We start from the raw sequence: 16,310 nt of genomic DNA, 5'->3' as shown, positions 1-16,310 counted from the left end.
TCTTCATGTTTGATTCTGCCAAAACTGTATAGACATACTATAAGTAGGAGAGTTGGAAAAATAGCTATTCTCTTTGTAAAGCTGTTGTGTTTCTGTTGTGTACTTTCTGTCTATTCTTTGAAGGAGAGTAAGAAACAAGGCTTATTGTGCCAAGGCCACGCTTTTACCTGCCTCTTTTCCAGCTGTTGACAGAATGTAGCCACTGGTCTTTCCCTTACCCTGACCCCAGGTGCTGTCTCACAGTGGGCAGTGACTTGGCAGTGCCTTCTTCCTCAAGGCCAGTCTCAGGAGGTCTTGTCTATATAGAGGGTTTGGGTGGGGTAAGGGAAAAAGTGCTGCTTCAGTGTTACCATCCCTCATGCTTGGTTCAGGTCATGGATGTGGTTAAGCATCATCCCTTTAGGCCCCATCCTCTGGTTTCAACCTTAGGCAGAAAAGCAGAAAAGATGGAGGCCCCTTTTCCCGCCTTCCGTTTCTTCCCCTTCAAAAATGTTTCTAGTGCTATTCAATAGTTAGACCTCTGTCTGATCTTTCTTAGGAATCTTTGCATACAGGCCAATCTATACACGCTGGGACAAAGAGAACCCTGGGTCAGTTGCTATTGAAATCTAGTTCTAATTTCAACCAACAGTTGGGTGTGAGCTCATGAAGTTTTGCAACCTCTCTGGATCTCAGTTGCCTTACATAAAAAATAAAGAATGAATGCTGCAGTGTTCAGGAAACTCCTTGCCCCTTGTTATCCACGTTTTAGGGGTATAGAAATTTCTTAGATTTTAACTTCTAAAAACTATCAGCCCCAAAGAAGAATCCTGGACAGGCAGCAGAGATGAGAGGAAGACATGGTCCAAATCACTTTTTAAATCTTTCCTTATTTTTCAGAGCAGCATCTGAAGTGTTTCACAGCCAATGAGGATGCCAGAAACAGCTGGCAGAATAGCTGAACATTAGCTTGAGTTACTCCTTTACCTCTTTTAATAATAATAGTAAAATTGTAGTGAGTGTTTGGTAGTGGTCACAAGTATTCTAGATCAATTCTGCTGTCTAGTAGAACTATCTGTGATGATGGAAATGTTTTAAAGTCTGTGCTATCTGGTACAGTAGCCATTTGCCACATATGCCTACTGAACACTTGAAATATGGCTTAGAGGACCATATTTAGTTCCTAAATTACCATTTAGTTCTTAGGACTGCGGAACTAAATTTTTTATTTAATTTTATTAATTTAAATTTAAATAGCCACATGTGGCCAGTGGTTACAGTATTAGCACAGTTCTAGAACCCCCTCACTTTCTAGCCAGGTGGACTTAACCTTTCCATGCCTCAGTTTCCTCATCTGTAACATGGCAAAAATAGTAATATCTATCTCATTAAGGATAATTAAATCTTGTCATCTACATACAGCTGTATTCTGCAAGATCTTTTTATTTGTTGGCAACAGCAAACTGAACACAGACTTCCTTAAACAAGAAAGGAGATTTATTGGCCTTCATAAGACTAACTCCAGAGATAGGCAAACTGATCTAAAGGCTCAGCCACAAACATCAAAGACCTGTCTCTCTGTTCTGCTTTCTACATTGTCAGCTTATCCTAAAGTTGGCTCTCCTCAGGGCCACAAAAAGGTTGCCAGTAACACAGATGCTGTTATTTCCTAATTTCCTTCAGTAGGAAAGAAGGCATTTCTGTTCCTGCATTCTAGGTAAGAGTCCTTCAATTCACCCTGATTGGACCTTCTGGGCTCCACTCCCTTAACCAATGACTCTGACCAGGGGAATACAAAGTGTTGATCTGCTTAAGCCCATTTAAGCCCACCAGAGTAGGGGGGTGGGGTCAGCTTCCCAATTAAGTATGTGAGAAACTGAAATCTAAGTACTGTTAGGTAACGGGACTGGAAAGGATGGTGCTAAGGAGGTATTCAACAATGCTCCTACAAGTAATTAGTGCCTGGCACATATTGACGGCTAACTAAGGTTAACTATTGCTGTTGTTATTAGTAAAAGTAACGTGGTATGAGAAAATAAGCCTGACACCAGAAGTGCCACTCCTTCATTGGACAGGCTTGGAAACTGACACTGAAAGAAATTATTCTGAGTCACAGTTTCTTCTTCTGTAAAGTGGGACTAATAATACTGATCCTATCTACTGCTCAGGGTTATCATGAGGATCAAATAAAGTATTGTTTACAATAAGTTCTTGGGGAAAGTAACCAAAAAAATGCTGTTCATGTGCAAGGCATTTTATCTGCTTCTTTTTATTAATGTAGTAGTAATCCCTCAAGAGGAGAAAGGGAGAGTGGGTTCAAAGGATAAGCTTGCTTGGCTCCTAGAAATGAATAATAGTACTTTAGATAGAGCAATTGTGTATATGTGTGTTTTCTTGCTCCAATGAAGTGCATCCCCTGTAACTGAGGTGTGTCCCTTGGTGTACCATGAAGGAGTGGCTCATAATGGTTGGGTGTGATAGTTGGTTATAATTGAAGTTGTCTCTCCTTTTGAGAAGAGACTCACTCACTTGAGAGGACAATTGTTGTATATCTGGTGTCAGAAAGAGGCAACCTGTTAAAGAATAATCTTCTATTTACACTTTACTATTCTGTGTGAGTTTAGGTCCTCTGGAAGGTGAAATCGAGACAGAATATCATGCAAAAGATTTTGGGGGACAGACATTTATGAGAAATAAAAAGGGAAGAAGTTGGCAGAAGCAGGTATATCTCATCCCAGGGAAAGAGAAGGAGAAGGGAGGAGAGTAAGCAGGAAGAGTCTCACGTTTCAGTGCAACTCTAAGATGGTTTGGGCCAAACTAATAATGAGTGCTTGAGCCCAGGTCACCCATCAGAGATTTCCCTTCTGGTAGGAAATGATGTACCTTATTATCCCTTAGTCACCGGCTGCGGACAGTCCCATGGGAAGTATGACTTTGGTGTGAACATGGTGATGGATTCAAGGCCAGTAGTTGAGGTTGTCAGTTACATTCCAGGCAGCAGGAGATCTGATGGAGTGTTTACCTACCCAGCATACCATCCCAACGTTTTAAAACTGCTTCATTCATTCATTCAACATGCTGATCTGTGGCAGCATGTTGTCATGCTGTGGCAATGGAAGTGGCTGTGGCAATGGAAGCGTGTACCCTTATCTTTTCCATCTTTGTTTCATGTACTTTCTTAAATGGTGAGTTTGCCTGATTGAGATTCTTTGCCTTTTTACCAAGTTGACTGGTTTCTGGGTAGTTCTTAACACTGGGCCAGCATTTAATAAATGCTCAAATTGTGATAATAATCTACCCTATTATGACTTGAAATAGTTAATTTACTTCCAGAACTCTCCACTGTTTACTATGCTGAATGAGAGGAGATTTTAACTATGAGCACTCCTTGAATGCTAGCATTTGGAAAAATTTGAAGAAAATTTAGGAGGGTTCAGTAGATAAAAGAAGAGGAAAAACATTATGTAAGAAAATAGCTGAAGAGATCGGTAGAGTGTGAAAATAATGAAAGACATTTATGAAGAAGAATTCCAAATGTTGGGGAGAATTTGGGAAATATCTTCTGAATCTGTCAGGGAAAAGTAAATTTTTTCAAGGTAGAAAATAATAAGATTGAGTGGGCATTTCAGGAATCCATAAGATGAAATATAAGGCAAATAAGATGCATACTCATTGTAAGGAAAACCCAGTAAAATCAAGAGCAAAGTAAAGACCATGGCCAAAGAAATAAAGAAATAGGTAATAAACACATGGTTAAGATTTTGAATAAATCAGTGAAAAAGAATATACAGAAAATAAAATATGGTAGTGGGGAGAAAGAGCAAAGCAATTATTTCTAAGAGTTTTTAAGCTATAGGAAAATAAGATAAAATGTAGCCAAAATATAAATAAGATTTTTTTCTGAATAAACATCTATTGCATTAATATATCTATATTTTTATCATTAGTAATATTTTCGTTCTCTACTACCTAATGCCTATCATAGCATAGTGCAAAGTAAAAATGCACACAAAAATAGCTACGCTTATGTACTGCCTGTAATTTTAGCACAATAAACCTTATGGATTTTATCTGTGGTGTGATGCTGAACATTGGAATGAAAACTTTAAATTTCAGTTATATCTGGCTATATTTTGAATTGTTTTCTATTTCACTTCAGAAATTAAGGTGTATGGATATTCTTTGCAAATTAAAATCTAATATGAAAAATGTCACAACTAGTATTGGAAACTTTTTCACATAAACCATTATTACAACTCTGGTTCATGGATTATTATGCCTTTTGCAAACAGATTATATTAACAAAATTGAAATAGGAGGAGGTTTTTGAGGTTCAAAATGAACATAAGAATGATATATGAGGCATGTGGTACTTTGCATCTATACAGGGGAGACTGAGATTGACTGATATATCTTGTTCTCTTCTGGAGGGAAAATGCTGATTCAGAGTTTGCAGTGTTTCCTAAAAGGGTAAACTCAGGTAAGCAGCCACAGTTGGGGGCCTCTGAAATACTAGAGTTCTGGAGTCAGAGGCCATAGGAAGCAGCAGCGCACACAGGTGTTGAGATGCTTTGACATATGAATGTACATCTGGAAAGGTAAACAAAATTTTTCATTGTGAGTCAGTTGAGGTCTAGAGAGGCATATCTACTCTAAACTCACTGGGATCATTGTGAGTCAATTGAGGTCTAGAGAGGCATATCTACTCTAAACTCATTGGGATCCACCCTTCCTTTCTGGTACATTCATTAAGTTAGAAGGAAACTTCCAGATAGCCATTATTTTTCTTAACCTGTGTAATGCAAAAATTTGCATGTCTATTAAGTGCTGCATCACAAAAGATTTACCATTGTTTTGCTCACCAGCATCCAGTCTCTCACAGCATTGCAGTAATTAATATCAAGTTCTGTGGGTCATGGGGGACAGTGTCTGAATTCCTTAATCAACATTTACTTTTGTAGAGAGTCTGAATTTTCAAGTCTTGCGATCAATGTGTTAGAAGTATGTGTAACTGTCTTTCTATAACTGAATTATCTCAATATTCATTTTTTTTTAATCAGTCCAGATCTTAATTAATTTTTTATTTCCTCCTTCTCCTCCTCTCAGTCTCTTCCAGTTTGGTCTAAATTCCATGGGCTTATGCAGCATCTTGATGTGCTGTGGAAGGCATCAGGTCTGAACCAATTTTCTGTCTTTTTCTGGTCTCTCCTAAAGTTTACAGTCCTATGTGGCATGTACCGTCCTACCTCTTGCCATGACCTTGAAATTCCCTCAGGGTTCAGGGACTATCCTCTCAAATAACTGATACATGCTTCTCAGTGGCACAGAGAAATCTGATTGCTCTCCAAAGTCAACTCAGCACCACAGAAGATTTCCCCCACCTGCCTGTTCTTTCTTTCCCACCCCCCACAGCCATTTCTGTGCTACAATTCCCCTATTATGATGGTATAGGGAAATCCTCTGAGGCTTTGTGTTCCAGATTGGAGGCAGAAAGGTTTGTCTGTTCTCGGACCCCCAAATTTTCCTGGAGAGTCTTTTGTTCCTTCCCCTATCTTACCCCTTAGAGCCCACTGGGGTGAGTGCAGAGCCCCTCTAGAATCCTACCAGCATCTCACTCATTCCCACCCTAGTCTTCTTCCTCTTCCTCCCCAGATAGGAAGGAGGATCTTTTGCGTGTTTATACTGGGGTGTGTGTGATGCTTGGGGAAGAAGTTGACCGAGCCAATGGTCTTCCAGGGTCTTGCATGTCTATTGCAGGTTTTTTCCTTTTAGTGCTACAGTAACACCTTTCTCTAAGAGAAAATTAGTTAGGTGACTAAGTACAAGGGGAAAATTTCAATAAACTACAGTGTAAATAGCCCATCAGATGGTGCTTAAGAATATTATCCCCTCCTCACATTTATGGTAAAGCATCATCAAGAGTTGGTCACTGTTCTAGTTTGCTAACTGCCAAAATGCAATATATCAGAAACAGAATGGCTTTTAAAAAGAGGAATTTAATAAGTTGCTAGTTTACAGTTCTAAGGTCGAGAAAATGTCCCAATTAAAACAAGTCTATAGAAATGTCCGATTTAAGGCATCCAGGGAAAGATACCTTGGTTGAAGAAGGTCGATGAGTTCACAGTTTCTCTCTCAAGTGGAAGGGCACATGGCGAACACAGAGTTTCTCTCTTATCTGGAAGGCACGTGGTGAGTGCGATCAGGGTTCCTCTCTCATCTGGAAGGGCATGTGGCGAGCACAGAGTCATCTGCTAGCTTCTCCTGGCTTTCTGTTTCATGCAGCTCCCTGGGAGGCATTTTCCTTCTCCGTCGCCAAAGGTCACTGGCTGGTGGACTCTGCTTCTAGTGACTATGTCGTTCTGCTCTGCTCTCTCTAAATCATTTATTCTCCAAAATGTTTCCTCTTTTATAGGGCTCCAGAAACTTATCAGGACCCACCGAAATGGGTGGAGACATGTCGTCATCTAATCCAATTTAACAACCACTCTCCATTAAATCACATCTCCAGGAAGATGATCTGATTATAGTTTCAAACATACAGTATTGAATAGGGATATTCTACCTTTATGAAATGGGATTTTGATTAAAACATGGTTTTTCTAGGGTACATACTTCCTTTCAAACCAGCACAGTCACTATTTTAGAAAGGCCCAAGCAGAAATGGCAGTGGTCATGGGGGTGCAAGTGTGTGCAATTCACAATTCATGTCAATCCAGCCGATAGGGTACAATCCAATCTTTTTTTTTTTTATTATTAATTAACGGAAAAAAGAAATTAACCCAACATTTAGAAATCATACCATTCTACATATGCAATCAGTAATTCTTAACATCATCACATAGATGAATGATCATCGTTTCTTAGTACATTTGCATCGGTTTAGAAGAACTAGCAACACAACCGAAAAAGATATAGAATGTTAATATAGAGAAAAAAATAAAAATAATAATAGTAAAAACAAAACAAAACAAAACAAAACAAAAACCTATAGCTCAGATGCAGCTTCATTCAGTGTTTTAACATGATTACTTTACGATTAGGTATTATTGTGCTGTCCATTTTTGAGTTTTTGTATCTAGTCCTGTTGCACAGTCTGTATTCATTCAGCTCCAATTACCCATTATCTTACCCTGTTTCTAACTCCTGCTGGACTCTGTTACCAATGACATATTCCAAGTTTATTCTCGAATGTCGATTCACATCATTGGGACCATACAGTATTTGTCTTTTAGTTTTTGGCTAGACTCACTCAGCATAATGTTCTCTAGGTCCATCCATGTTATTACATGCTTCATAAGTTTATCCTGTCTTAAAGCTGCATAATATTCCATCGTATGTATATACCACAGTTTGTTTAGCCACTCGTCTGTTGATGGACATTTTGGCTGTTTCCATCTCTTTGCAATTGTAAATAACGCTGCTATAAACATTGGTATGCAAATGTCCGTTTGTGTCTTTGCCCTTAAGTCCTTTGAGTAGATTCCCAGCAATGGTATTGCTGGGTCGTATGGCAATTCGATATTCAGCTTTTTGAGGAACCGCCAAACTGCTTTCCACAGTGGTTGCGCCATTTGACATTCCCACCAACAGTGGATAAGTGTGCCTCTTTCTCCGCATCCTCTCCAGCACTTGTCATTTTCTGTTTTGTTGATAATGGCCATTCTGGTGGGTGTGAGATGATATCTCATTGTGGTTTTGATTTGCATTTCTCTAATGGCCAGGGACATTGAGCATCTCTTCATGTGCCTTTTGGCCATTTGTATTTCCTCTTCTGAGAGATGTCTGTTCAAGTCTTTTTCCCATTTTGTAATTGGGTTGGCTGTCTTTTTGTTGTTGAGTTGAACAATCTCTTTATAAATTCTGGATACTAGACCTTTATCTGATATGTCATTTCCAAATATTGTCTCCCATTGTGTAGGCTGTCTTTCTGCTTTCTTGATGAAGTTCTTTGATGCACAAAAGTGTTTAATTTTGAGGAGTTCCCATTTATTTATTTCCTTCTTCAGTGCTCTTGCTTTAGGTTTAAGGTCCATAAAACCACCTCCAATTGTAAGATTCATAAGATATCTCCCTACATTTTCCTCTAACTGTTTTATGGTCTTAGACCTAATGTTTAGATCTTGGATCCATTTTGAGTTAACTTTTGTATAGGGTGTGAGATATGGGTCTTCTTTCATTCTTTTGCATATGGATATCCAGTTCTCTAGGCACCATTTATTGAAGAGACTGTTCTGTCCCAGGTGAGTTGGCTTGATTGCCTTATCAAAGATCAAATGTCCATAGATGAGAGGGTCTATGTCTGAGCACTCTATTCGATTCCATTGGTCGATATATCTATCTTTATGCCAATACCATGCTGTTTTGACCACTGTGGCTTCATAATATGCCTTAAAGTCAGGCAGCGCGAGACCTCCAGCTTCGTTTTTTTTCCTCAAGATGTTTTTAGCAATTCGGGGCACCCTGCCCTTCCAGATAAATTTGCTTATTGGTTTTTCTATTTCTGAAAAATAAGTTGTTGGGATTTTGATTGGTATTGCATTGAATCTGTAAATCAATTTAGGTAGGATTGACATCTTAACTATATTTAGTCTTCCAATCCATGAACACGGTATGCCCTTCCATCTATTTAGGTCTACAATACAATCTTTGAAAACTAGTTTTCCTTATTCACAAATGAAAGTTTTTGGTTCCTAAAACTAGGTATTTTCTTTCCACTCAGATATCCTAGTTTTGGATTTTTGTTTTGTCTCCTCTTTTGAGTCTTAGCTTTGGGTATCCTATAGCCTCTGCACTTAATAGTCCTCAGATTTATAAGCCTAAGTCATAACATGAGCTTTTAGTTCAGAGAGAGCTCTTGAAAAGGAGCTCAATTTATATGGTAAGAGACATGTGTAGACAAAGGAGTAGTGCAAACTATTGACATCTCTTTCCTGTTTCTTTTTAATCTTCTCATCATGCTTCTTTTCATAATTTGGAATCAAGGACTATTTTTTTCTTTAGGACTCCAGTAGTTTTATAGATTCCAGTCTTAGGCCCATGCTCTCTAGTGCCCAGTGGGTGAAGCAGTTTTCATTACTCACCTCTAGCCTTCACCACCTAAGACAGACACCCATCTCAGAAGTTCTAATTTTCCTTTCCTGTTTTCTCCTGATCTAGTTTTTTTTGCAGTCTGCTTGACAGACCAACTCAAAGCACCTTAAAACAATATTGCTGAACTGAAGGAGGATTAGGATAGAACAGCAAGACTACCAGCTGCAAGTTTCACAGAGAATTGCTCTAGGAATGGTCATTTTTGAAATGTAGCTGCTTCTGGAATTGAGAAAAAGCACATTTTAGAAGAGTAATATGTTGCCAACTGTGCTGGTTTGAAACTGTTATGTACCCCAAAAGAGCCATGCTTTTTTTTTTTTTTTACTGATTTATCATTATATTTTACACATTTGCCTTTTAGATATTTAGAAAGTAATAAATGGAGTTACAAGCCATAAGTACAATAGTATTGGCATTTATATTCACCCCAGGCATTACCCTTACTGGAGATTTTTATTTCTTCATGCAGCTTTGATCAATTGTCTATAGTCCTTTCACCTGCAGAACTCTCTTTAACATCTCTTATAAGGCCAGTTTAGTGGTGATGAACTCCCCCAGATTTTGTTTATCAGGAAATGTCTTAATTTCTTTCCCACATTTTTGAAAGACAGTTTTGCCAGATATGGAATTATTGGCTGGTAATTTTTTGCTTTCAGCACTTTTAAAATGTCTACTTCCTTCTTACCTCCATGGTTTCTGATGAGAAATCAGCATTTAATCTTATTGTGACTCACTTGTATGTGGCATGCTGCTTCTCTCTTTCGGCTTTCAGAATTCAATCTTTATCTTTGGCATTCGACATTTTGATTATAGTATTCTGTTGCATGGGTCTGTTTGGGTTTATTGTGTTTGGAGTTCATTGAGCATCACATCTTGGATGTGTGTATTTATGTCTTTTGTTAAATTTGGGAAGTTGTCAGTGATTATTTCTTTCAATAGTCTCTCTGTCCTTTCTAGGACTCCCACAGTGTGTATTGTGGTATGCTTGATGGTGTCCCACAAGTTCCTCGGGCTCTGTTCACCTTTCTTCATTCTTTCTTTCTCATTGATGGTTTCCAATGCTTTACTTTTCTCCTTTGCCGGAAATTACACAATTTCCTATTTCTTTGGATGTTTTGTGACCTTTTGTTGAAATGTGGACATTTTGACATTTTAATGATGTGTTATCGCTAGAATTTAGACTCTAAGGCTTCTGTTCCTTAAGCTTATATCCAGCTAGTGTCATAACAGAGCTTTCCTTGATTGCCAGGAGTGATTCTAGGTTTTCTCCTTACTTCCCACAGAGAGTTCTTCAGACAAGGCTGGATGAAACTGGAAAAGAATGAAATAACCCCTTATATCATGAAAACCACTAAGTATCACCATACTTTTTAAAATCTAGTCTTCTGGATGAAGACTTTTGTGTGTGGGATCATTTGATTAGGTTGTTTTCGTGGAGATATGACCCCACCCATTCAAGGTGGGTCTTAATTAGCTTACTGCAGTTCTTTCAGGGGAGAACATTTTAGAGAAAGATCAGACACAAAACCTTGGAGATGCCTGAAAAGCTGACACTGACAGTGATGTTGCCAAGTGCCTTTCCATGTGACAGAGAAACCACAGACTCAATAGACCTTTCTTGAGTGAAGGTATCCTCTTGTTAGTGCATTAATTTGAACATTTTCAGAGCCTTGGAATTGTAACTTGTAACTTAATAAATCCCCTTTATAAAAGCCAATCCATTTCTGGTTTATTGCATTACAGCAGCTTTAGCAAACCAAAACAGATTTTGTACCAGAGAACTGGGGTGCTGCTGCGTTTTCAAATACTAAACATATTAGAATGGCTTTTTACTGCCAGAATGCAATATACTAGGAATGGAATGGCTTTTACAGAAGGAATTTATTAATTTTAAGATTACAGTTTTCTAAGGCCATAAACATGTCTAAACTAAGGCATCCAGAGAAATATACCTTGACTCAAGAAAGGCCAATGGGTCCAGAACACTTCTGTCAGCTGGGAATGCATGTGGCTGGCATCTGCCAGGGTCTTTGGCTTCTGGTTTAAAACAGCTTCCCTGGAGGCACTTTCTTTCTGCATTTCCAAACATCTGGGTCTCATGTTGGCTCTGTCAGCTCTGTCGCTTCTGTCAGCTCTTTCCAAAATGGTTCTCTCTTAAAGGACTTCGGTAAGTGGATTAAGACCCAGCTTGAATGGACAGTGATGCATCTCCATGGAAACCACCTAATCAAAAGGTCCCACAACTGGATGGGTCATATGCCATAAAAATAATTTAATAAAAAAGATCCTACCCAACAATATTGAATTATTTTGAAAGAACATGTCTTTTCAGCGTGTGCCAGTTTGAAAGGATTATGTACCTTAGAAAAGCCATGTTTTAATATTGATCCATCTCATGGGGGCAGCTGTTTCTTTTAATCCGTATTCAGCACTGTAGGTTGGAAACTTGATTAGATTATCTCCACAGAGATGTGACTCACCCAATTGTGGGTGTTAACCTTTGATTAGAGGAAGATGTGACTCCACCCATTCCAGGTGGGTCTTGACTAGTTTAAAGGAATCCTTTAAAAGAGAAGACATTTTGGAGAGAGCAGCAGAGCCACAACAGAGCCATGGGAACCAAGAGAGCCCATGCAGCCAGAGACATTTGGAGATGAACAAGGAAAATACCCCTGGGGGAGCTTCATCAAACAGGAAGCCTGGAGAGGAGTTAGCAGATGTAACCATGTTCACCATGTGCCTTTCCAGTTGAAAGAGAAACCCTGAACTTCATCAGCCTTTCTTGAATGAAGGTAACACCTCTTGTTGGTGCCTTAATTTGGACATTTTTATAGACTTGCTTTAATTGGGACATTTTCACAGCCTTCGAACTGTAAACTTGCAATTTATTAAATTCCCCTTTTAAAAGCCATTCTGTTTCTGTTATATCACATTCCAGCAGCTAGCAAACTAGAACATTGGGGCACACAAGAGTTCAAACCAGCACACATGGATAAAGGGATGATTCTGGAGGAATTATGAGGAGGTGAATAGAAAAGATCTGGATTGCTTTGAAGAGATTGTTGGGAGAATATGAATAAAGGTTCTTCCAATAAGGCCTTAGACAATCCAGAAATGAGGAATGTATCATTGCAAACTGTAAGAAAGGCAGTCTTAGTTTTAAAGTGACAGAAAATTTGACAAAATTGAGTCCTGGTTTTGGATGGAAGGTAGAATTTGAAGACAACAAAGCGTGGATATCTAGCTAAAGAAATTTCCAACTAAATGTGGAAGTTGCAGCATGGCTTTTTATTGTAGTTTATAGTAAAATGTGACAGGAAAGGGATAAGCTGAGAACTGAATTCTTGGGTACAAAGAAATTAGAAATTGATAGTTTGGAAAATTCTGAGCTTTTGGAAAATGAGACCTCACAGCATACTGCCCCATGTAAGGATTTAACCCAAACATGAAACATTTCAGAAAAAGCCAGAATTGGAGATGGAGTCATCCAGAAAGAATATGAGGGAAGTCCTATTGTCTGACAGTTTTAACCCCTGTATGCTACATGCCAAGTCAACAAGTTTTTTGTGAGATCTGTATGAATTGAATCACTGCCAGTTTAGACTAAAAGGGACAGATTGAAGATCAAAGGCAGAACCGTGGAAGCTAAGGTCTGGAGCCAGGAAATCTTGGGCCTGAAGAGCGTACCCAAGCATGCACTTGGAAAGGGTGAATTTGCCTTGGAAGCAGAGGGCTGGCCCTCCACTTCTTTGCTTGGGAAGAGTGGCCCCCTCAGGTCTCAGAGAGGGTGGAGCACATTCCCCGGAGATTGGAGAGAACCTGGCCACCACCCCACTGTTCTGAAAGGGTTGATTGTGTGCCCTGGAGATGGCAGAGAGTCTGGGTGCCACCCAGATGCTTGGAGAGGGTGGGGCCAAGAACAAGGTGATCTCCCCAACACCCCTCAATGTTGCAACCCTCACCCCAGTGTGAGAAGAGAGGGGCCACTGCTTAAGCCCTTAAGGAAATGGTGGGACTACTGCTTTGTCAAGGCCCAAGGATATGACGCTCAGGTCTTAAAGTCTAATAGAATTTGTCCTGCTGTATTTTTGGAGCTGTTTGGGTCTGGTGACCCATTTTCCTTTCAGTTTTTCCCTATGGAATATAGGAATGTTTATCCTGCGACTGTCCCTCCTTTTTATATTGACAGCAGATAACTTGTTCTGAGTTTCACAGGTCCACAGTTGGAGGAGAATTTTGCCTTAGGACAGACCATACCTGTAACTAACTTTGATGAGACTCTTTTTTACTTTGTATTGTATTTGTATTGTTACTGAAATGGTTTAAGGCTTTTGTAATATTGTAATGGAATGGATGTATTTTGTACATAGAAAGAAAATGTCCTTTGGGGTCCAGAGGGTAGAATATGCTGGTTTGAAACTGTTATGTACCCCCAAAAAGCGATGCTCTTTTAATCCAGTTTTGTGGCTGCAGACTTATTGTGGGTGGGATCTTTTTTTTTTTTTTAAACTTTTTTAATGTATAATATAACATTTATATAAAGCAAAGAAATAAAAAAACAATAGTTTTCAAAGCACTCTTTAACAAGTAGTTACAGGACAGATCCCAGAGTTTGTCTTGGGCTCCCATGTGATCCTCTTAGATTTTTCCTTCTAGTTACTCCAGAATGTAGGAGGCTAGAAGGAATACATATTTTTTTTATCATCACAATTGACTTTTTAAAAATTTTTTTGTGAAAAATAACATATATACAAAAAAAGCAATAAATTCCAAGCACAGAACAAAAATTTGTTGTAGAGCAGATTTCAGAGTTTGGTATGGTTACAATTCCACAATTTTAAGTTTTTACTTCTAGCTGCTTTAAAATACTCAAGACTAAAAGAAATATCAATTTAATGATTCAGCAATTATATTCATTTGTTAAATCCTACCTTCTCTGTATAACTCCACCATCACTTTGATCTTTCTATCCCTCTTTTTTGGGGTATTTGGGCTATGGCCATTCTAACATCTTCATGTTGCAAGGGGCTGTCAATGATATAGGGTAGGGAGATGGAACTACCTGATGTTCTGGGGAGGCTGGGCCTGCTAGGTTTCAGGACTTATCTGGTTCAGGGACCCATCTGGAGGTCACCATTCTCTAGAAAGCCACCCCAGTGCATTAAACCTTTGTAGAATCTTATATATTGCCCTAGGTGTTCTTTATGATTGGTGGAATGGTCTTGGTTGGGGCCTAGGAAGTTATGCTAGGTCATAATGTCTAACTGCAGCTTGCATAAGAGTAATCTCTAGAGTAGCTCCTTGACTCCATTTGAACTCTCTCAGCCACTTATACTTTATTAGTTACACTTCTTTTCTCCCTTTTGGTCAGGATGGAATTGTTGACTCTGCAGTGGACTAGACTCATCCCTGGGAATCATCTTCCATGCTGCCAGGGAGACTTTCACCCCTGGATGTCATGCCCCATGTAGGGGAAAGGGCAATGATTTCATTTGCATGTGGGTGGGATCTTTTGATTAAGTTGTTCCCAAGGAAAGCCAGCCTATGCAGTTGTGGGTAGGACCTTTTGATTAAATTGTTTCCATAGAGATGTGACCTCACCCAATTCAAGGTGGGTGTTAAGTTACTAGAGTCTTTTAAGAGGAGAACATTTTGGAGAAAGCTCAGACACAGATGCTTAGAGATGCTGAGAGAGGTGTTTGAAACCAGAAGCCTGGAAAGAAGGATATTGCCATTTGCCTTTCCATGTGACAGAAACTCTAAACTTGAATGGCCTTTCTTGAGTGAAGGTATCCTCTTGTTGGTGCCTTAATTTAGACATTTTAATAGCCTAAATTGTAACTTGTAACTTAATAAGTCCCCTTTATAAATGCCAATCCATTTCTGGTATATTGCATTCCAGCAACTATAACAAACTAAAACACCAACCTGGTGGACCTTTGGAGAATTTAGGACCCTGTATAGTATGAGTCCTTGATCCTGTACTTTTAGAAGCTGGGCCTGGATCTAGTAAATTAAGGTCAAATGTTTGTCAACTTCTCCATAGTCAGTAGGAGAAAAAAAAACAATTTGATGTGTGAGTCATATATTTGAACACTTAAAGAGGGGGCTCTAGGCATAATCAAGGTACAGTAAGTGGGGCTTGTTTAGATCAGTGCTTCACAAACTTTAGTTTGCACACCAATGCCATAGGGAATCTTATTAAATTGAAAATTTTGACAGAGGAGGTCTGGGATGGGGGTACCTGAGACTCTACATTTCTAACATGATCCTAAGTGATGCTGATGTTGTTAGGTCATTGATCACACTTTAAGGAGCAATAGCTTAGAAGGCAGGCTGTGAAAAAGAAGATGACCCTCAGCTGATGCTAAAAGAAATACACACACTTTCTACTTATGATTAACTCTCCTTTTTGGTCCTCTTCCTTAAGCCCTATTCCTTTAGAAGCCTATGGAAAGCACCTTAACTGTGGTATGACATTTCCTTCTCTTTAGATAAGAGATGTTCTTTAGATAAAAGAAGGGGAAACCCACCCTTCCTAACTCAAGATTTATTTGAAGGATACTTTGGAGATCACAGAATTGAAGAGCTGACCAAACAGACTTTGGAAGTTGAGAACCAGGGCGATTCAGCAAACCTGAGTAGTAGAGTCTCCTGGACCTCCCCAGGATGTGGCCAAAAATACCTGAATTTCTTTGTGCCCCTCTTCAAGTTTCAAGTTTAGGTCAGGTGTTTCTAGTTTTAAAGCTCTTAGCGTAAGCTGAACCTTTTTTTTTTTCAGCTGAACCTTTTTTTTTTGTCCCTCATAAGGCTGCCCTTGGTGTTAATTTTAACTTGCTTTCATGTACATACAATTTTGTATACATTTGTGTTTGTGTGTGTATCTGTCAGTCTAGGGGAAAAGAAGATGGTAATGAAATGTCATAATGTGATTTTCCCCAAAGTAAATTATTGAAAAGTCCCTTGTGATTCAAACTTGGAAAATTTAAAATATACTGTGTTACATTATTTGGCCTACAAATATCTTAGATCTATAACTGGAATGTTTTGTGTGGGTAGGGAGGGGGCCATTTAGAAAAACAGACATGGCTTATTGTCCAATTGGAAAAAAATGCTAATTGTAAAATTTTAAAGGACCATTTTGAGACACACATACTTTATCCCTAATCACAGGGGTTACATTCTGAAATCATCCACAATAGAGAAATTAATGGTTGGGGCAATAAAACATAATGGATAAT

The sequence above is a fragment of the Tamandua tetradactyla genome, chromosome 1, assembly GCF_023851605.1.
Source record: "Tamandua tetradactyla isolate mTamTet1 chromosome 1, mTamTet1.pri, whole genome shotgun sequence".
NCBI classification, from domain to species: domain Eukaryota; kingdom Metazoa; phylum Chordata; class Mammalia; order Pilosa; family Myrmecophagidae; genus Tamandua; species Tamandua tetradactyla.
The sequence above is the reverse complement of the archived record's forward strand: the minus strand, read 5'-3'. Positions refer to the sequence as shown.